General features: G+C 40.8%; 1 pseudogene; it reads right to left on the bottom strand.

Moving 5' to 3' along the window:
- Positions 1-1,516: 1,516 nt before the first annotated feature.
- Positions 1,517-10,112, bottom strand: LOC147722803 (uncharacterized; annotated as a pseudogene).
- Between the last annotated feature and the right edge of the window lie 14,555 nt (positions 10,113-24,667).

Here is a 24,667-nt window from a genome sequence, read left to right as displayed (position 1 = left end):
TGATTGGGTGCACAGGAGACTTCTCCTTAAAGAAGGAGTCTGCATCACCTCCCCATGTGCAGTATACGGACCCTGTGCCAAGCCTGCAATACTCCCCATTGTGTTAAAAGGTCTGCCCTAGGCTTAGTGTACAAAATGTTTGTTCTCCTAATGTTTAAATGATCTTCACAGTTGCACTTCCAGACTTAAGAAATCTTCCCTTTACATAGAACACAACGTAATGTTCTTTCTTTCCACATCTTCCCACCCACAGACTGCATGATATCTAAATATACTCCTAATAAACCTCCAGCTTGAAATGTTGACCTTGTCTTACAATGCTCCATTGATTCCTCTATTTTACATTCTACAGAGTTACTCTCTCCTTACATTCCATACTGTGCATGTTACTTGTTTCTTAATGTGGTTTTCTCTCAGTTACATGCCTGGCTGCCTTTACCTCTGGTGTTGTTTTTCTACAAATGGCTCACACTTTATTTCATTCATCACAAGTTCTCTCTCATTAAAACCCCTATCCCTTCAATCCAGAAATACCTAACCTTCCCATTTGCACAAACCCACATAGGTCCCACTAACGATCACACATAACTCCTATTAATTTAATCTACCACAAAGAAATGACGGTATATACTTGTAATAGTTTCCTGAGAGTACCTGACCGATCATAATTAGCACCAGTAACCACTAACCTCTATGTCTTGGGTTGCAGAGTAGCATGCTACTCATCATAAAGTATTTCAACACTTCATCTGGAGCAGTAAGATACGCATAAATCCAATTGCAATTAAGCATCAATGTATGCATTTGCTATTTATAGAAATATTATAAAGAATCCGAGACAAATGCTTTCATTTTGAAAGTGTGATAGAAGCATTAGGACGTTAAGTATGGTTGCTTGTACATTGATAATTCATGAAAGATCTCTTAATGGTGTCATGGGTGAATAGCCATGATGTCAATTTTAAGAGTAAGCTTTTACAAGCATTTGTTAAGTGTGAATAGATGAGGTAGACAAATAAAACAGACAAGCACTGACAAGATTTGTTTTGCTAGACTTGATCCTTACGGTTTAATATCTGGGGTTAGAAGATCCATCTGTAATTCAGGTTTTCACGATCAATCAAGAGACTGTAGAAATAAATTGCACCAGGAATTTTACCAGGAAAGTAACTTCCTAGTTATCAAACAAAACTGCTCTTTGTGGAAAATAAATAAATGCAAATATAACTATGTTCTCAGGGCAGCTGTTAGATATTCAGACCGCATGACAGCCTCTTAATATGCAAGAAAAAGAAAACATACATGTCTTCAAATTTTGAAAAAGAGGATACGACTAAAATGAATGTGATCTTAAAATCAATTACATTGCTATCTCATAATTGAATTTCTTTTCACACCTTCAGATGTAAAAACCTACCTGGCCAGAAACCATGAGCTGGAGATGACGGCTCAATTGAGAAATTATCAGTTCGCCGACTACTTCCAAATATTGTTGACTTCTGGCACAATATGCTTCTTATTGTACTCTTTGTGCATTATATAACTGCATGATGTTCACAGCCAATATGGAAGCAACTGTAACAAGATAATCACCGTCAAATATGCAATGAAAGTAATTTGAATTAAAATTGTTCCATGATGTTTTGTTTTCGATGCTGCCAATTACTTTGTTTCTAATATCGTCACTCATTTGAACAATAACTTCTAATGAATTACTTAGGCTTTCAGAATATATGTTAGGGCTGTAAAATCATAGGCCAATCTGAGAGGCTATTTTTTGAGGCAGAGGTTTAACAGCATAGCAAGATATGACTTTAATAAAGTCTGGTTGTGTTTTTTGACTTTGCTTATGTTATCTAAAATGTCTTGCATAACGAAAGAAGTATTTATTGTTGTTTGAGAGATTTGTGCCACTTCTTCAACAATATTGTATTCCAAATCAAGTATGGACATTTCTTGAAGAATAAAATAGGTTATTAAGTCAGCAAACAACTGTTAGCCCTCAGTTATGTTTACATAAACCTCGCTGGGAGATCCATATTCTTGAAACATATGATGGTAAACAGAGTTAGCTGTATTTTCAATGACATTGTCCTCTATTGTTGGAAATACCATGTTATCAGTAATTATTTTAATAATTACTTGTTGCCTTTTAAAGTATACCTCTATAGAAAAACATTATTATGTCATCATCTCCTGACATTTGTCTTCCTTTAGGTTATTATTCCTGACATAAGTAGGGACAAAAGACTTTGTTAGTATCCTAATTAAAAGATTGTAAATAATATTTTGCAGGAGAGATGCAGAGTAAACCTTGTAAGATGAATCAGTTCCAAACAGGGGGCACTTTTCAATTCTTCTTCACAAAACTCTTCGGAAAAGGAAATATCATCAGCACAAGATAATGACTCCAAAGAAACAACTGACCCTGGACGTTAATAAATCAATTCTAATATAATTGAATTGGCAAGGTTATGAACAATAAGCTAATTCTCAGTTTGTAATTCCTTTTGTAATGCATGTGGGAACTCCACTTCTTTGTAATTGCTGTTGTACACTGATTTCACCACATGTTGGACTTCTGCTCTTATAGAAATTGCTCAAATGTTTTATCTATGGAATCCCAATATTCTTCTTTTAATTCCCTGAGTAGTTGATCTACCCACAGTACTGTATTTCTTTCCATCTTCATCACCTTTTCACCTGTATTTTGGGAATTGCTAGGTCTTGAAGGAATTATAATATTCACAAGTTGAATAACAATATCACCTAGTTTGGTTCCACTAACTTTTTCATAATCAAGAAAAGTGGTTTGGCCCTAGATTCATTATCACACTTTGGATCATTTGCATCACCTTCAAAAGTTCCTTGATTGTTATCTTCCTCCTTCGTTGATTCAACCTCAGCTGTTGAAGGAGGAACAGGTGCGTTTGTCTTTAGTGTTGTTGAAGGAAAGCAGTTCAAGGTTGTTACATTGCTCTCTTCTGAATTACACTTTTTAACAAATGTAAAGGGCCCCACACACAGGCTAGTGCTTGTATTTTTGGCATGATTTACTTGAGCCAGCTTCTTTGAAACATAGGGGTAATGTAGATGGAAGTGAAGCATCTCTGCATAAACCTGTCAGTGTTTTAATAGCAATGCCATCAGTTTCTCCAGAGAGCAATTTCAAGTCTAATTTATTCTGCTGGTCTTTTAGGATGTCAATTGCTTTCTCTGGCAGAAGCTTCATCTCAGAAAAGTGTTGCCTTTTAAGGTATAACTCTATAGAAAAAATAAATTGCCATCATCTCCCGGCATTTGTCTTCCTTTAGGTTAATATTTCTGATAGAAGTAGGGACATCAGATATTGTTAGTATCCCAATTAAAAGATTGCAAAGAATATTTTCCATGAGAGATGCAGAGTAAACCCTATTAGATGAATCGATTCCACACAGGGGGGCACTTTTCAATTCTTCTTCACAAAACTCTTTGGAAAAGGAAATATCCTCACAGCAAGACAATGACTCCAAAGAAACAACTGACTCTGGACGTTCATAAATCAATTCTAATATAATTGAATTGGCAAGGTTATGAACAATAAGTGAATTCTCTGTTTTTAATTCATTTTGGAATGCATGTGGGAACTCCACTTCTTTGTAATTTCTGTTGTACACTGATTGCAGCACATTTTGGACTTCTGCTCTTGAATATACAAGCCGCTCAAATGTTTATCTATTGAATCCCAATATTCCTCTTTTAATTTCCCTGAGTAGTTAGTCTACCAGCAGTACTGCATTTATTTCCATCTTCATCACCTTTTCACCTGTATTTTGCAACCTGCTAGGTCTTGAAGGAATTATAATATTCCCAAGTTGAATAACAATATCACCTAGTTTGGTTCCACTAACTTTTTCATAATCAAGAAAAGTGGTTGGCCCTAGATTCATTATCACACTTTGGGCCATTTGCATCACCTTCAAAAGTCCCTTGACTGTTATCATCCTCCTTTGTTCATTCAACCTCTGCTATTGGTGGAGGAACAGGTGTGTTTGTCTTTAGTGTTGTTCAAGGAAAGCAGTTCACGGTTGTTACATTGCTCTCTTCTGAATGACACTCTTTAACAACTGTAAGGGGCCCCACACACAGGCTAGTGCTTGTATTTTTGACATGATTTCCTTGAGCCAGCTTCTTTGAAACATCGGGGTAATGTAGATGGAAGTGAAACATCTCTGCATAAACCTGTCGTGCGCGTTTCAATGGCAATGCCAAGACTTTCTCCAGAGAGCCATTTCAAGTCTAATTTTTTCTGCTGGTCTTTTAGGATGTCAACTGCTTTCTCTGACAGAAGCTTCATCACGGAATGGTGTTTCCTTTTAAGGTATAACTCTTTAGGAAAAAATAATTTTGCCATCATCTCCCGGCATTTGTCTTCCTATTGGTTATAATTCTTGACATAAGTAGGGGCTTCAGACATTGTTAGTATCCTAATTAAAAGATTGAAAATAATATTTTCCAGGAGATATGCAGAGTAAACCTTATAAGATGATTCAGTTCCACACAGGGGACACTTTCCAATTCTTCTTCACAAAACTCTTTGGTAAAAGAAATATCCTCAGAGCAAGACAATTTCTCCAAAGAAACAACTGACCCTCGACGTTAATAAATCAATTCTAATATAATTGAATTGGCAAGGTTATAAACAATAAGCTAATTCTCAGTTTTAATTCATTTTAAGGTATAGCGCTATAGAAAAAATAAATTGCCATCATCTCCAGGCATTTGTCTTCCTTTAGGTTATTATTCCTGATAGAAGTAGGAACATCAGATATTGTTAGTATCCCAATTAAAAGATTGCAAAGAATATTTTCCAGGAGAGATGCAGAGTAAACCCTATAAGATGAATCGGTTCCACACAGGGGGGCACTTTTCAATTCTTCTTCACAAAACTCTTTGGAAAAGGAAGTATCCTCCGAGCAAGACAATGACTCCAAAGAAACAAGTGACCCTGGACGTTCATAAATCAATTCTAATATAATTGCATTTGCAAGGTTAGGAACAATACATGAATTCTCTGTTTTTAATTCATTTTGGAATGCATGTGGGAACTTCACTTCTGTGTAATTTCTGTTGTACACTGATTGCACCACATTTTGGACTTCTGCTCTTGAATATACAAACCGCTCAAATGTTTATCTATTGAATCCCAATATTCTTCTTTTATTCCCTGAGTAGTTAGTCTACCAGCAGTACTGCATTTATTTCCATCTTCATCGCCTTTTCACCTGTATTTTGCAACCTGCTAGGTCTTGAAGGAAAGGTAATATTCAAAAGTTGAATAACAATATCACCTAGTTTAGTTCTACTGACTTTTTCATAATCAAGAAAAGTGGTTTGGCCCTAGATTCATTATCACACTTTGGGCCATTTGCATCACCTTCAAAAGTCCCTTGACTGTTATCATTCTCCTTTGTTCATTCAACCTCTGCTATTGGTGGAGGAACAGGTGTGTTTGTCTTTAGTGTTGTTCAAGGAAAGCAGTTCACGGTGTTACATTGCTCTCTTCTGATTGACACTCTTTAACAACTGTAAGGGGCCGCACACAGAGGCTAGTGCTTGTATTTTTGACATGATTTTCTTGAGCCAGCTTCTTTGAAACATAGGGGTACTATAGATGGAAGTGAAACATCTCTGCATAAACCTGTTGTGAGTGTTTCAAAGGCAATGCCAAGAATTTCCCAGAGAGCCATTTCAAGTCTAATTTATTCTGCCGGTCTTTTAGGATGTCAACTGCTTTCTCTGACAGAAGCTTCATCACGGAATGGTGTTGCCTTTTAAGGTATAACTCTAGGAAAAAATAATTTTGCCATCATCTCCCGGCATTTGTCTTCCTATTGGTTATAATTCTTGACATAAATAGGGGCATCGGACATTGTTAGTATCCTAATTAAAAGATTGAAAAGAATATTTTCCAGGAGATATGCGGAGTAAACCTTATAAGATGATTCAGTTCCACACAGGGGACACTTTTCAATTCTTCTTCACAAAACTCTTCGGTAAAAGAAATATCCTCAGAGCAAGACAATGTCTCCAAAGAAACAACTGATCTGGACGTTAATAAATCAATTCTAATATAATTGAATTGGCAAGGTTATGAACAATAAGCTAATTCTCAGTTTTAATTCATTTTGTAATGCATGTGGAAACTCCACTTCTTTGTAATTACTGTTGTACATTGATTTGACCACACGTTGGACTTCTGCTCTTGAATATACAAACTGTTCAAATGTTTTATCTATTGAATCCCAATTTTCTTCTTTTAATTCCCCGAGTAGTTGATCTACCAGCAGTGCTGCATTTCTTTCCATCTTCATCACCTTTTCACTTGTATTTTGGGAACTGCCGGGTCTTGAAGGAAAGATAATATTCACACGTTGAATAACAATATCACCTAGTTTGGTTCCACTGACTTTTTCATAATCAAGAAAAGTGGTTTGGCCCTGGTTCATTGAGTTATCATTAGATTCATTATCACACGTTGGGTTATTTGCATCTCCTTCAAATGTCCCTTGACTGTTATCATTCTGCTTCGTTGATGTAACCTCTGCTGTTGGTGGAGGAACAGGTGTGCTTGTCGTTAGTGTTGTTGAAGGAAAGCAGTTCAGTGTTGTTACATTGCTCTCTTCTGAGTGACACTCTAACAACTGTAAGGGGCCCCACACACAGGCTAGTGCTTGTATTTTTGACATGATTTACTTGAGCCAGCTTCTTTGAAACATAGGGGTAATGTAGATGGAAGTGGAACATCTCTGCATAAACCTGTCCTTAGTGTTTTAATGGCAATGCCAACAATTTCTCCAGAGAGCCATTTCAAGTCTAATTTATTCTGCTGGTCTTTTAGGATGTCAACTGCTTTCTCTGACAGAAGCATCATCACAGAATGGTGTTGCCTTTTCAGGTATAACTCTATAGAACAAAATAATTTTGCCATCATCTCCCGGCATTTGTCTTCTTTTAGGTTATTATTATTCCTGACATAAGCACGGACATCAGACATTGTTAGAATCCTAATTAAAAGATTGAAAATAATATTTTGCAGGCGAGATGCAGAGTAAACCTTTTAAGATGAATCAGTTCCACACAGGGGGGCACTTTTCAATTCTTCACAAAACTCTTCGGAAAGGGAAGGAACAACTGACCTTAGACCTTCATAAATCTATTCTAATATAATTGAATTGGCAAGGTTATGAACAATAACTGAATTCTCTGTTTGTAATAAATTTTGTAATGCATGTGGGAACTCAACTTCTTTGTAATTTTTGTTGTACACTGATTGCACCACATTTTGGACTTCTGCTCTTCAGTATACAAACAGCTCAAATGTTTTATCTATTGAATCCCAATATTCTTCTTTTAATTCCCTGAGTAGTTGGTCTACCAGCAGTACTGCATTTCTTTCCATCTTTATCACATTTCACCTGTATTTTGGGAACGGCTAGATCTTGAAGGAAAGATAATATGCACAAGTTGAATAACAATATCACCTAATTTGGTTCCAGTGACTTTTTCATAATCAAAAAAAGTGGTTTGGCCTTGATCCATTGAGTTGTCACTAGATTAATTATCACACTTTGGGTCATTTGCATCACCTTCAAAAGTCCCTTGACTGTTGACATCCTCTTTCGTTGATTCAACCTCTGCTGTTGGGGGAGGAGCAGGTGTGTTTGTCTTTAGTGTTATTGGAGGAAAGCAGTTCACGGTTGTTACATTGCTCTCTTGTGAATGACACTCCCCACACATAGGCTAGTGCTTGTATTTTTTACATGATTTACTTGAGCCAGCTTCTTTGAAACATAGGGGTAATGTAGATGGAAGTGAAACATCTCTGCATAAACCTGCTGTTAGTCTTTCAATGGCAATGCCAACAATTTCTCCAGAGAGCCATTTCAAGTATAATTTATTATGCTGGTCTTTAAGGATGTCAACTGCTTTCTCTGACAGAAGCTTCATCACAGAAAGGTGAATGTCATGAATTATTTTGTATTCATGTATAGTAATAGTGAACCAGGAGTTATATTATTCATATTAATTGACAGGAGTCCTGAAGCGTTGTTATAAAAATCTCCTTTCAATAGATGTTCCTCATTTTTCTTATTTGTGCTTATTTTGGATTTTTCATTATTCATATGATTGCTAGCATCGTGAAACACACATTTTAAAGCATCTTCAAATATTGATCCAAAAAAGGAGTTGGAAAACTCAAAGTTCTTCTGATTTTTTTTTTCTTGATACCTGTCAATTTTTTTTTTTTTTATCAATAAGTGCCAGCATTCATAATGTTGTTTGCTGAGGGGAAAATGTGTTCTTGTAGTACTTTATCTGGGCCAAATGGTCATAGGTGGGTGAATGCATTTTATTGTTTGCATTTATGGCACAAAAGCTTAGCTGATCTGTGATTAAAGAAGTATTCCCCAGGCCATCTATCTTTGTGTGTGCTGGGTTTGAATTCTTTATTAGAACAAAACATCCTTTATTTTCATAATGCAAACCTTCTATGAGGTAGCTAATTATTTCGACCACAGCATCTGCTCCTGGAACATTTACAACATCCTCTTTTTGGGGCTCCTTCTCAGTGACATTCAAGATGGCATTTAATGGAGATTTTGAATACAGCTCCAGAACAGTTGTGCAAACATGTATACATTCCACAATTTTCCTTAATTGTTTGCTACAAAAACAAAATAGTGAAAACTAGCAATGGGTTAGTAAAGTTTATTTTAGATAGGATTTTCTCTTTTCCTGCTGGCATGGTGCCGGATTGTTTTTTTACTAGGCCAAATGATAATAGGTCTACTGGGCACTATACTTCAGATCTTCTGTTACAGCTGGCAGATGATTCACATTTGTGCACGGTGCTTGACCTTGGTGCTGCCATTAGTTCTAGTCTAGAGGAAACAGACAGCTCGGATTTAGAAAGAACCAGTTGAATAAGTTCCTCTGCTGCTGAAATTGAACGGAATTGTGTTCTGGAAAGGAAAGCCTGTCAATGCGGTGGAAGTTCTTGTTGTCCTTCTTTTCACATTCTTGGAATCGGGGCTGACCACTGAAATTAACTGAAAATCATTTTAATAAATGTCAAGAATACTGGAAATTTGTGAGGAGCATGTATTACTGTGATGTCTTTTACTATCACTGCTATGCCTTCCTACAGAAGACTCCTTCTCTTGTATTACTGGTATCATGACAGAGTGTACTTTTTTAAGTATATTGTTAACAGATATTTCTGCTATGTGTCTATATTCTGATTTTGATTCATATTTTAGTATTTGAATGCATGACATAACGTTAAGCTCATAACTGGGAGCTTGAGGGAAATAGTGCATGTAACTTGCAACAAAATAGGGCATTGAACAAGACAAATGTTCCAAATCTGTAATTATTCTCTGAATATGATTAAATAAAACATCTTCTATTATGGTTGCACAGTATTTTTGCTTTTGAAATATTTTCTCCAAAACCTTTTTTGATTTCTTCTTCCCTTTATTTGCACAATTTTTAAGTGAATGGCGGCTACAATATTCATTAGCTATACCTAGTATTTTGCATATTGCTGGCTCTTCTTTAGGTGAGAATACAATTTCTGCAGCACTGTTGGGTCTGTTTGGGAACTGGATGTTTAAATTAGATTTTCTGTTCTTATGGCAACATTTCTGGGATTTTTTTCTGCGGGAAACATCATCATGGTCTTGCGGGCTTACAGAATCAGTATTTTGAATTGACTTTGCTGTGAAGTTGGTTCTCCGCTTTGAGATATCACTTCTGAATTTCAGCAGCTGTGGATTGCATAATGCTTCTTAATTTTTCATTATCTGTTTTTCATACATTGCAGCTGCTGGACATAAAACATCGATCACATCGGATGCCACCCAAGTGACATATTTATTACTTATAATGTTGCTTTCTTCGATATGTGGCTGGTGGAATAAATTGTAGAAAAAGACAGTTATTTGCAGGCAATAAAACCACACTTTCAGTGCTAGGTGTTTGTGACTCAGTAGCAAAGCAGGAGATACCAAGGAAGGAAAATATTTACTTACCTGTAACTCAGGTTCTCCAGCATTAGCATCATTCATGTATTTACATTTTAGGATGGGGAACAATGCAAAAGCGGTTAGTATAGATGCAAGTAATCTATGATGGTAAAAGGCATTTAACCAGCTTATGAAATTGTTGAGGATACAGGGGTGTATAATGCACACAACAAGGTGGACTTTCCTTTCAACTGTGATGTTCTTTATCACATAATCCTTCCATTATAATCAACACAAGGTTCCCAAAGTGTAGCTTTGTAGGGCTTTTTAGTTTTGGCCAGTATGTATCAGTACAGGGAATACATCAAGTCGCTGTTGCGAGGGTGTCTAGACCTCCATTTCTCTGAACTCATAGGATGTCCTCGCTGCTGAGTACGGTACTGGAACATGCTTTACAAACTTAATTTCCTTTACCTACCCCCCAACCCCTTGCTCCTCTCTTCACAGTCTTCTTTCTCTTCTTCCATACCAAAGCAATGAAGCCTGCTTGTTTGACTAATGGGCATCTAGTGACTACCAGGACATGAGGCTGCGGTGAGGAGATTATACTTCCTGTTACACAGTAAAACATGTTGTATGGTCAGTGTTAAAGCAAACTAGAACAACATAAGCACAATCCTTAAAAGCATTGTTGAAAGCCAGGATGCACAATGATGAGCCCACCCAGGAATGGTAGAAGCCAGTCCCAGGTAGCACTGTTCAACAACCATTAAATATTCTATGGCCTCTCTATTGGGAGTGGTGTGCTCTTTATCACATCTGTAAAAACAGATAACCAAGGAATGGAAATTAAATGTTTGCAATGAATAATGCGTATTATAAGTGGAGCCCTCAAACGGCCACAGCATAGTCCAATGATAAGGTGGCACATCATTGAATCCCAAAGAGAAAGGAATCCCAAAATGTTCATGATGCAGAATGACGTTTAGGAGGAAGACATGGAAGGAGGGAAAAGAGAGATAGAAAGCTCAGAATCCTGGCCTTGGCAGATAAATAAACAACACTTCTAAGAAAATTGCAAATCCTGATCAAAGTTTGCATAAAATGGTGATAAGAGAAGTGTTTTTGATTAAAGTATTAGGAGTGAGTGCACAGCTGAAGGCAGACATTGATGTATTGGAAAAAGAGATAATCCAGACAAACAAATTGGGATCCAAAGAGCCACTCAATCCAAGACATTGCTGATACAAAATGTGATCTAGGTACATGAAATAACAGGACAGATAAGTATTAGATACCTCTATGTAAACTTCAGCAATGCCTACACAGGAGTCCATTAATGGGGTTTACCGAGATTATTTAAACACACTTTAAGGCCAGGAACGTACGGAAACAACATACCCAGATAGTGGGTTATGTACGCATAGCTAGATTGTCTATGTTTGAAAACTGAGGCAAGGGATGAGCTTGAGGCACCAGTGATGAAAGGTAATCTGAACAGTACATTGGAATGCAAGAAAAGTGATAAGACACAGAGCTTGGATAGACTACCAACTGAGTTTTACAGTCCACCTCTGACATACTGATCAACAAACAGCTGGAAGCCTGGGCACAGCCTCTGCAAGTCAGCAAAGTCAGCCATGCACAAGCAACTTATAGTACTGGTGTTGAGACTTGGCACAGATGCATGGATCGCAACTCCTATAGGCGTCTGTCCATAATCAATTCAGATCTAAAGATTATCTGCAAAGCGATAGTGAGAAGGCTACCAACGGTCATGGCTCAATTGTTCCAGAGTGACCAATCAGGGATCATGCCGGTTAGAAGCTTTTGAGTTTCCTACATAGTCTGGCTTGTGCAACATTTCCTCAAGGTGAGTGAAACAGACTATATAGTAGCATCTGTCAACTTAGAGAAAGCGTGTGATTCAATCAGATGTGATTTCCTGGTTGAAGTGGGGGAACAATATATCTTCAGCCCTCCCTTCATTGAATGGGTTAAACTGTTGTACGCACAATTCAGGGAGGGTGAAAAACAGGGGCAGTCTCTTAGCGAGCTGGAGTCTCTTCCAAGGCACACAACAGTCCCTTGTTGCCACTTCTGTTTGTGCTGGTCATAAGCCCTGGTTGAGTACAGTGAGGAACAAAATGCTTGTGGTGGGTATCTGAATGGGCGACATCACCCATGAGGTGTCCGGATATGTCAATGACACATTGGGCTGTCTGGCAGAGCTGCCTCTGTCTATTCCGAGATTACTGATGAAGCTGGATGAGTTTGGGAAACTGGTCTGCATGTTTGTTCCTTTTGAAGTCGTTGCTTTAAGTGGATGACATGACACTCCTAAAGTTAGGTATGCTACAGCAGAGAAAAGCCAGTCAGTCAGTCAATAATACTTTGTTCGTTAATTCAAAAATATATATTATCAACAAGTCATTAAAACCAAATTTATTAATGAATATATGTCAAAAATACAATACCTCCCAGGAGACAGACACGCTACCGCCAGCATCATACCTCATCGAGGCAGAGAGTTTGGAATGCAGACTATATAGGAAGGCTACTAACTCAGCATCTGTGCCCAGATTCATGAGAAGGAGCCAAAGCTTGGATCTGTTTACCTGGTCGAAGGCCGAGGTAAGATCCATAAAAGCCATATGTAGGCAGCTCCCCTTAGCTAGTGTGTATTTAACCACAATCAGCTGCAGGTTAATACACTGGTTCAGCACCCCTCTCCCCGCCCTGAAGTCATATTGTAACTCAGATATTGAACTAATGTTATCTAACAAAGAGATTAGTCACTCAAGGACAACTCTCTTCATGATTCATGCACCCAAATCTGAGGGAAATGGGGCGATAACATTACGGATCATCCCGTGCCCCTTTTTTAAAAATGGGTAAGATAATTGGTTTAGCTAAGAAGAGGGAAGCCACATTTACAAGCCGCATTAAAAACGCGAATCAGTAACGTTGTCCAGGTTTGGGGTTCAGCTTTATGAAGGCCGGGCACTTTGCCCCCAGCCGTGGCAACAATAGAATTATACGCTTCTTCTACACCAAACGTCAGGGGTGAGATGTCACCCCCTGGCTTTCATGGGGTATCACAATCCTTCTCACCTCCCCTGCTATTCATTCCCTCGAAATGAATGGCACACCTATCAGGAGCAATGTTGAAGTCCACCTTTGGGTTTCAAGAGCCCAAGAAAAATTGTTTGTTTACAATATACCAGAATTTGGCACTATTAGTTAAAACACTGGGCTGCGATAATGTCTGCCATGCTTGCTCCTGGATTTCTTTTTACTGCAAGAAAGTCACCAATGTATATCCTTTCCACAGGCCCTAATCTTATCCTTGTCCCTGCGCCTTTGCTTTAGGGCAACCATCAGATTTCAGTGTGTCCTGGAATAGTTAGTCAAACTGCTTGTCATCCTTCCTGTTACTATTAGACCTGGGCCGAGCTCGGCGAGTTTCACTATGAGAAATTTCACAGAGTTACCAAACAGTACACCAAATTCCATGGAGTTCCGTGAGAAGGCGAAGTTACCGGCTCCAGTCCAAGTATAATGCTTGTGAGGTCCTGTTAGCCCTACCCCATGCAGGGGCAGGGAAAGGGGATGCCCGTGCCACTGAGAGCTTCAGGAATAAATGTAATCTGCCTAACGGGATGTCCCAGAGACATCCCCTTCCAGCCCTGGCTTAGCTCCAGATGATCTAACACACTCCAGCTCACCCCATCGTGGTCCACAGTTTACAAGATTGGAAGTCCAATGAAAAAGAGGCAGAACAATAATCAGCTAAGAATAGGAGCTCCGTTTTTTATTTTTGTGGCTAAAATTACATGCAGCATCTGTACAAGGCCTACTAATGAGCGTGGATACTAACTTGTCGCATCCACTGCTTTTATGTTACTGGTATCCACCTGCAACTCCGCCAACGACCACTCATGTACACAGTACAATAGCATGAGCGTCAGGCTGTCCACCTTCCCCAAATAGCAGCAGTGCAGCTGCTCACTACTCTTACAGTGAACATAGTGCTTGATCTCTTGTTTGACTACAATACCAAGCAAACACTGGGGGCCTGTGCACAGAAGGTAAATGAGTGCAATAGCTCACCTGGGAATCTCGCCTCTCTCTGCTCGCATCCTCGATTCTGGCTGCTGGGGCTGTTAGGGTTCAGGGACGAAGAAGGAGACATTGAGCTGTGTTCAGGGTCGGACCACCAACATAAGAGGGGCACTTTAAACACGCTCCCTTAACCCTCTAAAGTAACGCCTCGCACGTTGTGTGACGCTTGGCTTACTGACTCGTTCCGTGACTACGCCCCTTCCTTACTTCCGCATTATTCCTTGTTTGGTGCAGCATCTCCGGCGTCTCCGTGTTTGGTGTACCGCTGCCCTGCTATCGACTCAGCCTTCCTCGGATTCGGATGGTTTAGCGGTATTTCCTTTGGCAGCATTCTCCTTAGCTGCATTTCCTTTCTCAACCTGGTTGATACGTGTCTTATTTCCCTAACGCGTGTGCTGCCTAGTGGTACTGTGTGAACGGTGGTTTTGCACTGTTACCGTTCTGCACGCTGATAGTGTATATCCTTACCCTTTCCTCGAGTGTGTTGCTGTTCCGCTTCATTTTAGCCCCGTGGAGCCGGACGGCACACCTCTTGAGTGTGTGTCTGCTCCGCCCTTCGGTGCCGGGAAGGGCCGGTCGGAACACCTCAAATCCCTGTCCCTTGATCCCTGTTGGTTGGCTGGTTAACTTTCATTCAGTCTCATCACACGGCCATAATTTTGGTTTCCGCCTATCCCCGTTGTATTGCCGATCCACCACATTCCTCCTTGTATGAATGGTGAATGAATGTTTGCCATCGCTATCTCAGCCCGGGACCTCCTTTAGGGTGCTGATATCCCTTACCCCGATCCAGCCATCCTTACAAACCTAGCCCCGGTATATTTGGTGATACCGGAGAAAGAAGTCTTCCAGAAGACATCGGGTGAGTGTGAGACGCTACTGAACACAGATCAATGTAATCTAGTTTCAAGAATTGTATAGCATTATATTGTGGTTATTGTTTTTCCTTCCAGCATCTGCTTTTCCTGGCTGCTCATCTACACGACCTCATTCCTCATCCTATGGGAAGAGTGGTGGACACTCCTTGGTTTTATTCCCCCATACTTTTTGAGAGCAGTGTCTCAGAGTGAGTTCACCTTTCCATTTTTGGAACTGCTTTTCAGAAGTTGGGGGTATTTATCTTCGTTCCTGTGGAATCTGGCGACTGTTCCTGACAGGGGCAGTGGAAGAAGCTGTCTCTAGTAGCATCTTCCCTGGCCACTTCGGGTGTGCATTCTCTGGCCAAACTGTGACTGAAGGCTCCAGGGGCTGTGCAGAGCCTGGGCTGTGGAGCAGGAGAGTGTGCTCCTCCTGCTGTCAGTAGGACCAGAATGGCTCCCCCTGGATGCCATCAGCGGTGCTGCTGAAGACTTTCCCACATGCTGCCTTTCACTACTGCGCTGCCTCTGCTGTAAGTGCTGCTCCGTCTTTCTGATAGTTTGAGCTCCTTGGGCTCTAAGCGGGTACACAACATGTGCGCTTGAGCTACCAGCCAGGGCATGCGCCCACGCATCAGAGTAGGTTTTATTAAATATTCACAAAAAAGTATCATCCATTTTGTATACATGGACATAAAGGCTGCTCTGACTGAACCTTTGGCGTACAGTTAAAATAACGCCACTGACTTAGCCATGCTAACGCTATACAGAGGCTGCTTGTATTGGTGTCACTCTGGCACCCCAACAATTTTCCGTGGCTCCAGGATGACTTCACTGCTGCCCGTCCTCATCCTTCTGAGCCCATTCTCCTCCGGGGAGTTCCAGGACAATGTCTGCCGCTTCAAAAGAAAAGGAACAGCAACCCCATCGCCGCCATCTTCGAACCCTAGAACAAGGTCACTTGTGATTGTCCTGAGATGCGGCCTGATATGGTTGTGATTGGTCCGTTGCATGCCTGTGAAGTTTGGGACTTGGAGTCCAGCTCCTAATTTCTAAAGCAGGGGAACTGAGCGCCATTAAACTCTGCCATGTGGCAGAGTGCTGAGTTTTTGCAGAACTCCACACTACAAGCAGAACGCGGAAGGCTAAAAACTCTGTCAACTCCGCTGGTGGCATGGAGTTTACCACCTAGCCGTAGTTACTGTGCCTACCTTGGAACAGGAAATTAAAGGAGATCTACTCACATAATCCATTAAAGGCATTAAGGAGCCCCTCATCCTGCATGCCACTTTCTGAAGGGCAATGCCCACCGCATTCACTGCATAAAGGTTTTCTAGGAATACCTCAGGGCTCACCTTGTTTCACTTCAATCTCCGTGCCTCATCCTTGGTGCTAATGTCACTATTAAGGAGACCATTTCTTGCATTACCATCCACGTCTAATACTCAGTCCAGTTCCAACTCTATGGCATTAGATTCACTGAAATTATTATTCCAGGATGCCCTTAGAGACTTGACTAGGGAAACCAGGGGTGCTGATATAAAAATCAAATCAATAGGGGAATGGCAAACCGTTCCAGTGAATGAGGGAATTACTTTGCCTTCTCCTGTCAGCCCCATACAGTACAGGTTACTGCCTGCCAAAATATCCTCTGAAAATGTGACCTTGCTCTGAGTGTTCAAAGTGTATTACCAAGAGGCTTACATCAAATGGCCCTTTTGCTAAGACACAAGAATTATTACCTGATAGTACTAGGGCCTTTTCTTCCCATAACTTTTCAGAAAACACTTTAAAGCAGAGATGTGTTCTAAAGATAATTCCTGTCAAAAGAATTATAAAAATTCATCACCAATGAGGATGGATTGTTCTTGAATACCAATTCTACTGCCAGCTGATTGGGAACATTTGTTACCAACCATGCAGGAGTACAGGGAATCTTAAGGGAGTGTAAGACAAGAAGGTCACCCTTTGAAAGCCCCGAGGGCGACGGGTATGCAGCTTTAAAGTAGGAGGAAAAGCCATTTATTTAAAAGGAATTTTCAGTGTCCCATGTTTCCTGCATAACCACAATGTGATTTCGGCCAAACATTTGCAGCCACCTTGCATCATCCCTTTTGGATTTTAACCAAGCAATATTCCAGGTCATAACTTTTTTTTTTTAAATATATTTATTATTCCACAGTTGCAGCATATAAAACAGAGCGAGAAAATCTTTTTAGCGGGAGGAAGGAAAATAAAACAACACAGCAGGAAAAAATAAAAGACAAGATACATCAAACATCAGATCTCCATCTCCATATGCTCATGAAGAGCCGCCCAAATAAGCATACCAATTTTACGCTTTCTTGCACCTTTAACAGAATAAAGACTCCATTCCAATTTAAACAAATTATACTTTTTGGCCCGCCAGAATTCAAATGCTGGAGGCTCCAATTGCAACCAGTCTGTTGCAATACATAGTCGTGCGGCAGTCATTGCAACAAATAAAAAATACCTATGTTTATATAAGGGGGTCCCTTTTCGACAGCTAACCCAATCCCCAATAACATGAGAGCGGGAGAAATCCTGATCGTAGTCCGAAATATTACTGATAAGAAATTTTCAATGCCACACATAAAATGAGACAGTTTGACACAGCTGTCTGCGTTATCGCTCCCACAACGAAAGCATTTACCGTCATATCGGGCTCCCCACTTAAGCATGTGATCCGGAGTATAGTATAGCCTAAATATTGTTTTAAAAAACTGAGCTTTTAAATTTAAAGACTTCACTAGAAGTAATAATAGCGTTCTCTATTGACAAATCTTGCTCCCCCAGCTTTAATTGCCAATATATATTATGTTTCTCCATATCGTCTAGTCTGGATGATAATAATCTATTATATATTCCACCAATTTTCTCCTGACGTCGGATTGCCTCAACCAGATCATTTGGAGCAAAGGTATTATGTTTCCGCTTAAGAAAGTCGCGAATCTGGAGATATTTAAAGAACTGCATGTTGGGTAAATCATGTTCCCTCACTAGATATTCATAAAACGAAATCACACCCCCGCTTCAAAAAAATCCTCAATTTGCACAATACCCTTGTGCGACCAATCTCTGGCTACCCCGTCCCAAAATATAGAGGGTAGCAGTTTACTAGCGTTCATGGCTGTATAATATGTTAATCTCTCCAAGGCCAATATTTTGCATATCCTCCTCCACACTTTAAATGCTGCTTCCAAAACTTTAAACCGAGTCCTTTTATAATAGTTACCTTCGAGCTCTCTAAATAGGAATCTGCTAGCATGAGTCCCTAAAATTAACTGAAATATTGATGGTGCTTCCGCAATATTATCGATCTGTTCCCCATTCAGTATTATGCGCATTCTCTGCAAAAAGCAATCATAAGATTAAATAATAAAATCTGGTGTGGCTCGGCCACCTCTTTCAATGGGAAGTGCCATCAGCCTTATAGCTCGACACGGTTTTCCCGGAGCCCAAAGAAATTTGAGCATAGCGATTGCAACTGTTGCAGATAAGTTAAGGGTATCTCCAGAGGGATAGATCTAAATAAACATAATACTTTTGATAAAATACTCATCTTTATAATATTCCCTCTTCCTATAATTGTAAGATGCAAACGTCCCCATCTGTCAAAGGATTGTCTTATGTTATGTAGTAGAGACGACCAGTTAACTTCTACTATGCCTTTCATTGAAGTTTTAATTTTGATACCCAAGTACGTAACTTCAGAGACTGCTCTGGGAACTGATATTAAAATATTATCCGTACAAAGGGCTTGTGTTTTTGAGACATTCAATTTATACCCAGAGACCTGGCAGAACTCAAGCGCCAGCCGCTCAATTTCTGAGAGGGCCGCCACTGGGTCAACGGACAACATATCATCTGCATATGCGAAAACTGAGTGCGGAGTATTTTGAACTACAAACGGTTTTATTAATTGAGTGTTAAGATAGTTTTTCAATAAAAGGATTTATATACAGCGCAAAGAGTAGCGGAGAGCAGGGACATCCTTGTCTTGTTCCTCTTGTAATTTTATTTGTCTCAGATTTGATCCCCATGGCAGCAATTCTAGCATTTGGTGAGGCATACAACACCTGAATTGCCGTCATGAAACCTTTCCCAAAACCTACCCGGTTTATCACTTCCCAAAGATATAGCCATTCCACGCGATCGAACGCTTTCTCAGCGTCTAATAAAATTAACCCAAGTTTCAGTTTTTCTACTTGAGCAATATCAAACAGAGTAATAACTTTATTTATATGCGTAACAGTTCCTCTGTCAGGAATAAATCCATGTTGATTTATTGAGACTAATGAAGTTATAACTTTTGCATTACGATTGGCCAAGATTTTTGAATAAATTTTACTGTCACAGTTAAGTAAAGAAATCGGGCGATATGGACTGGGTAGCTCTGAAGGTTTACCCTTCTTGTTAAAAACCACAATAGTGGCTTCATCCCATGATTTGGGTGTGCCCCAAGCTGCGCCGCCCTAAGTGTTTCAAGCATTACATGTTTCAGCTGACCAAAGAAAAGTTTATAAACTTCTCCTGGAATAAGGTCGGGACCGGCCGCCTTCCCTGATGCTAAACTTTTTACTGCATTTTTTAATTCTTCCATTGTAAAAGGACTATCCAACCACTCCACCTCACTAGGGTCCAGTTGATTAAAGCTCCCCCATATACTATTGAATCAGCTTCCTCATCCCTCCTATTCTGTGTATATAGCTCTGTATAAAACTGATGAAGAATAGCTAAAATCTTCTCAGAGCCCTGACACAGTTCTCCATTAGAATCTATTAGACCCATAATGCGTCTAGAGGTTTCCTGCATCCGTAATCTTAGCGCAAGGCATCTCCCTGTTGCTTCCCCATACTTGTGACATTGCTTCTTATATGCCAGATATTTCCTTGCAGTCTCTATATTCCAAACCCCAGTAATGTTAGCACTACATCTTCAAAGTCCGAAATATTCCCACGGTTTGTTGTTATTTTAATTTCTTTAGTTAACCTCTCCTCTGCTACTCCTAATGCAGTGTAAAGATCTCGCATCTCTGTCTTAAGTTTCTTTTCGTGAAAAATCCCATAGCTCAAGACTTCCCCTCTAAAACAAACCTTAAATGATTCCCATACAATATCAATACGAGCAGAGTGTAAATTAATATTGAAAATTCAGTTATCCACTTTGACATATAACTCTTAAATTGATCATCAGCACATAGTTTTCGATCAAAGGTGAAGCCTCTTCTTATGTAATCAATCCTTAAAGCAGGTATTTCTAATGCGGCAGGTGCATGATCAGAAGATATCTTAGGGAATAATTGCATGCTCACCCCGGTTAACAAAGATGGTGGCATAAAGAAATAGTCCAATCGTACCATTTTTTTATGAGGGAAAGAATAGAAAGTGTAACCTGGGCTTGTGGGATACAAACTACTCTATACATCCACTAATCCTTGATCTTCTAGGAGATTATATAAAGCAATAAAGACCCGTGGTTTGCATCCTGTATAATTTATGGGTCCTCCTAAAATCTCTTGAGGGGTTAAATTGATATTAATATCACCACATATGATCAGGGAAGTTGCCCATGCTGCCAGTTCTAAGTTCAAACCCTCTAAAGTCTCTGCCTCATCCAGATTGGATCCATAAATAGTGCATAATGTAATTTGAGAACCACCCATCCTTAGTTCCACTATAGCCCACCGGCCCCATTTATCTGTTAGACTTCGTCCAGCTAAGCAGGCAGTCGATTTGATTAATATCATGACTCCTCGGGTCAAAGATTTCTGTTGTGAGACGGAAATGAGAGAATATCCCAAATATGCCACTAAATGTCGGTTACTCCAAGACAGATGTGTCTCCTGGAGACATAAGACATCTGGTTGAATGTGCCGAAGTTCCGTCGCTACCCTCTTCCTTTTATTGACATTGTTAAGACCTGAGACATTTAGAGAACATATTTTAATCCCCCGGAGCACCATGATAAATCATAAATAACATAGACAACTGCAAGTTAATTAGCCATTTACCATGTATTTTCTGATAGTTAGGAAGCGTTTTATACATTTTGTCCATGTCAACGCTCTTCTCTATTACTCCAACTGTGGTTTTTAACCCCTTTTTACCCCACCTTAGTGCCCCTACCCCCCAACCATGAACCCCCCTGATTGCCCCCCTTCCCTACCCTTTATCAAGGCTTTAGGACTCATGGTCCTGTAGATGTAAAGCTTCCCATAGTCCCCTACCTTCCCTCACAAGAGTGCTAATTCAAACAAAAAATATAACATTGCAGCTAGCAGGTTCAGGAGAAGCAAAAAAATATCTAGACAATACCCTCTAGCATTTCCTATAGAGCATAGTAAACCTAAATAGAATGCAGAAACTCTTTCGCGGGCACGTCACTTGTGAGGAACCGAATGCGTTCCTGAAAGATGACTTTTAACTTGGCTGGGTTCATTAAATAAGCTTGAGCCCCCTTGGCCTGAAATTGAGTGATCATCTGACGGAGTTGCCAGCGGCTCTCCATAGTATACCGACAGAAGTCAGGCGTAGCAAAAAACTCAAATCCCGCCCCAACCCATTTCTTATTAGGCCGTGCCATCAAAAAAAAATCCTCTCTAACTAAAAAGCTATTGAAAGAGATCAGAAAAGGTCTAGACTTAGTCTCCGCTTGCCCTATGCGAAGGCGGATATTAAAAGGAAATCTGTGCGCTCTTTCGATCTCCCTGTCCCAGTCCCATTTTGTAAGTTCAGGAAAGGCATTTTTAAATAGTTCTACAATAAATTTGCGAGGATCCTGTCCTTCTTTCCCTTCTGGAATCTGCATCAGTCTCAAATTGTTGCGTTGGGCGCGATTTTCAAAGTCTGCCATTTTCCCATTGTATATCTTATTTATTACTTAATGCTTCCGTCACTATCTTCTGTTGCGCCAATTCGTCTTCCAGATTTGAAATCCTCTTCTCTGCCTCAGTGAACCTTGCTGCAAAACCTGCCTGGGATTTTACCAGACGTCGCACCGAGTTTTGCAATTTACGACATGAGTTCTGCACTCTTTGGCTCTCCTCTCATGCTTCGTCACGATGAGACATATTAGACTGATAAATCATCAATAAAGTAATGTCATCATCAGTATACTCTTTTTGCCCTTTCTTAAAGGGATGTTGTTGATCCATTTCTACACCCCCTTTATCCAAGACTGACTCAGCTTTTTCCCGCACTGTATGGGGGCTACGGTCAATAAAATCCCCAGAGTCCTCCAAATCGATACTGCTATGGGCACTATCATCACCCATATTCATCTGCCTAGAGTACTGCAGCGCCAAATCTTCACAGGAAGAAGCTGAATGTTCTGAGTGAGAATAAAAGTCCCCAGATTCACCATCCAATGTATGTGCCTGTATTTGTACCCGTGCTTGCCCTTCCCCTTGATGTCCCTGTACAATCTGAGGATTAGCACCCTGTGTAACCTCTTTTGCAATGATATCCACAACACCAGGGGCATGCACCATCTGAAGAGTGTTCTGGCTATTCAAGCATGCACCATTCTCTGAACCCGGGGTAATTGCTGGTACAATTTCCTCATCAGAAACAATAGTGTCTTGCCGCAATAGCTCGCTGCCTTCACTAACGTCCACTCCCTCCACATCTAGACATTCAACCTCTCCTGTACCGACGTTCAATCCTCCAAAGCAGCGGGAATCTTTTTCCCCTACCGTTTTTCTTTGGAAGCTGAAAAGATTGCAGGGATGGTTCTATTATCCCCCAGACGTCTCGGCGTCTGGGTTTTTTGTGGTGCTGACAGGGTCCTTTACAGTTTTCTCAGCCTCTATTTCGCCGTTCTCAACCTCCTGAACGCGAGGTCTGCCGCGGGTTCCCTTTGGCGGCATGGCTGTTTCGGCGTTCTTCTCCACCGAGTAAGCCCAAATGGAAACACCTGCGGGTCTCCACAATCGAGCGGCAGCAGTAGCGGTCCCCGCCCACCAAGTGCACCGGCATCTGGTGAATCCGATCACGAATGCCAAAAGTACCTCCAGCATCGGCCGTCGTCTCCCCACCGCGAGCAAGAGAAGCCGGTTTCAGCACGAAGAACGCTAGCTAGCTATCCCGAAGACGTGAGTATTTTCAGGAGTGATATCTTTCAGGGCTCATTCCCCTTTGGCACGGTTAGTAGTTTGTAGTTTGGCAATTTAGCTCCTCTGATAGTATTCCCGTGAGGTCCGGCAGGAGTGGTGAGCTTACGCGTCCACTCGCGTGGTCGCCATCTTGCCCAGTTGGTCCGTGAGGTCATAACTTTTAATGGGGAAATCTGTTTACACATGGGCTTGATAAGGGCAGTCTATTCACCCAGCATGCCCTGGGACTTGTGGCTAGAGGGTCCAACTTGTTGCATACTCAGTCAATCACTATCATACAGTCCACACAAAGGCACAAACCTATTTTTGAGTGGTATTTCCATTCTAGGAGCCTCTCCCAGTGGCATAACTTGAGATTTTGGAGCAGTCCAGCCTTTACCAACTGCTTGGGAATGGAAGAGAGGATAACAATACTGGAGGGGAAGGACCCTGATCCCTGTGGCCTTGTCCTGCATAGTGAAGCTGCTCTGAACAAGGTCTTTCACAAATCTGGGATGCCTTAGATTAATTATAATGCAATCCCCCTCAATGTTCTTTCCCTTATGGCCTACCTAATTAGCTCTTCACACCATGATAATGTGATGGGAGAAGAGGGGGCCATTCACTAAGGTCTTACCAAAGCAATTTTTTACCTTGCACATGAGGTCTGCCATTGTTTCCCTCACGCCTTGTTTAATGGGAGGTACCCCTGTTAAGGCGCCAACTAATGGGGCAGATTCGGGGAGGAGATGTAATAGAGTGGCATAGGCCACCTGTGATGTAGGTGACCTATTAAGAACAGATATGTTATTTTCATAACCCCTGCACTGCTGGGTAACAACCTGCCCATTTACTCTTTTAACATGGGCTGCACAGTGGGTTCCATCCCAGATCCCTTGCAGTAATAGCAGAGCACGTTGCCCCCCAGGCGCAATATGGCTGGTCTGTTCTGGCACTTCCACGAACCTGCGGGCAGAGGGCCTGTTACAACCAGGAAAACAGCACCATCAGCATAGATATCAACAGCAGAACCATCCGGCCCCTTAGATACAGCGGATAGATTCTTATCATGGGTGACCCCTAGAAATGACATAGCCTCAATCCCCTCAAGACACAATAATAGAGGTGCCAATAAACATTTTAATAAAGCCTCAAGATTATGTAACATCATGTTTAAGGCCAGTTCAACTTTAGGATCATCACCCGTATCCAAAGTAGCAGCTGCCCCCTTTGGGCTTGGCATCTCTCTCTTACCCCCCCCCCCCCCCTTTTTTTTAACCGGAGGTTCTACAGGCGGTTTATTATCTACATCAGGGTGGTCCTCAATGACCACTAAGTGTGTATCAGAAGGAGATGATATTGACCAAGGCTACTGGCTATCCTCCACCACAAGGTCATCTTGGGGGGTCAGACCATGGTTGCTTCTAAAAGTTTCCAGGGAAACTGTACTTTCAGTCAATTTAATTTCCTTTATCATAACACTCGCCACCTTCACCAGAAAGGTGTCAATGGTGGTAATGTTGTCTCCACCAGGGCTGCCTGTACTTAGCTTCCTTTTA

The sequence above is a fragment of the Lissotriton vulgaris genome, chromosome 4_1 (genome assembly GCF_964263255.1).
Source record: "Lissotriton vulgaris chromosome 4_1, aLisVul1.2, whole genome shotgun sequence".
In the NCBI taxonomy this organism is placed as follows: Eukaryota; Metazoa; Chordata; class Amphibia; order Caudata; family Salamandridae; genus Lissotriton; species Lissotriton vulgaris.
The sequence above is the reverse complement of the archived record's forward strand: the minus strand, read 5'-3'. Positions and strand labels throughout refer to the sequence as shown.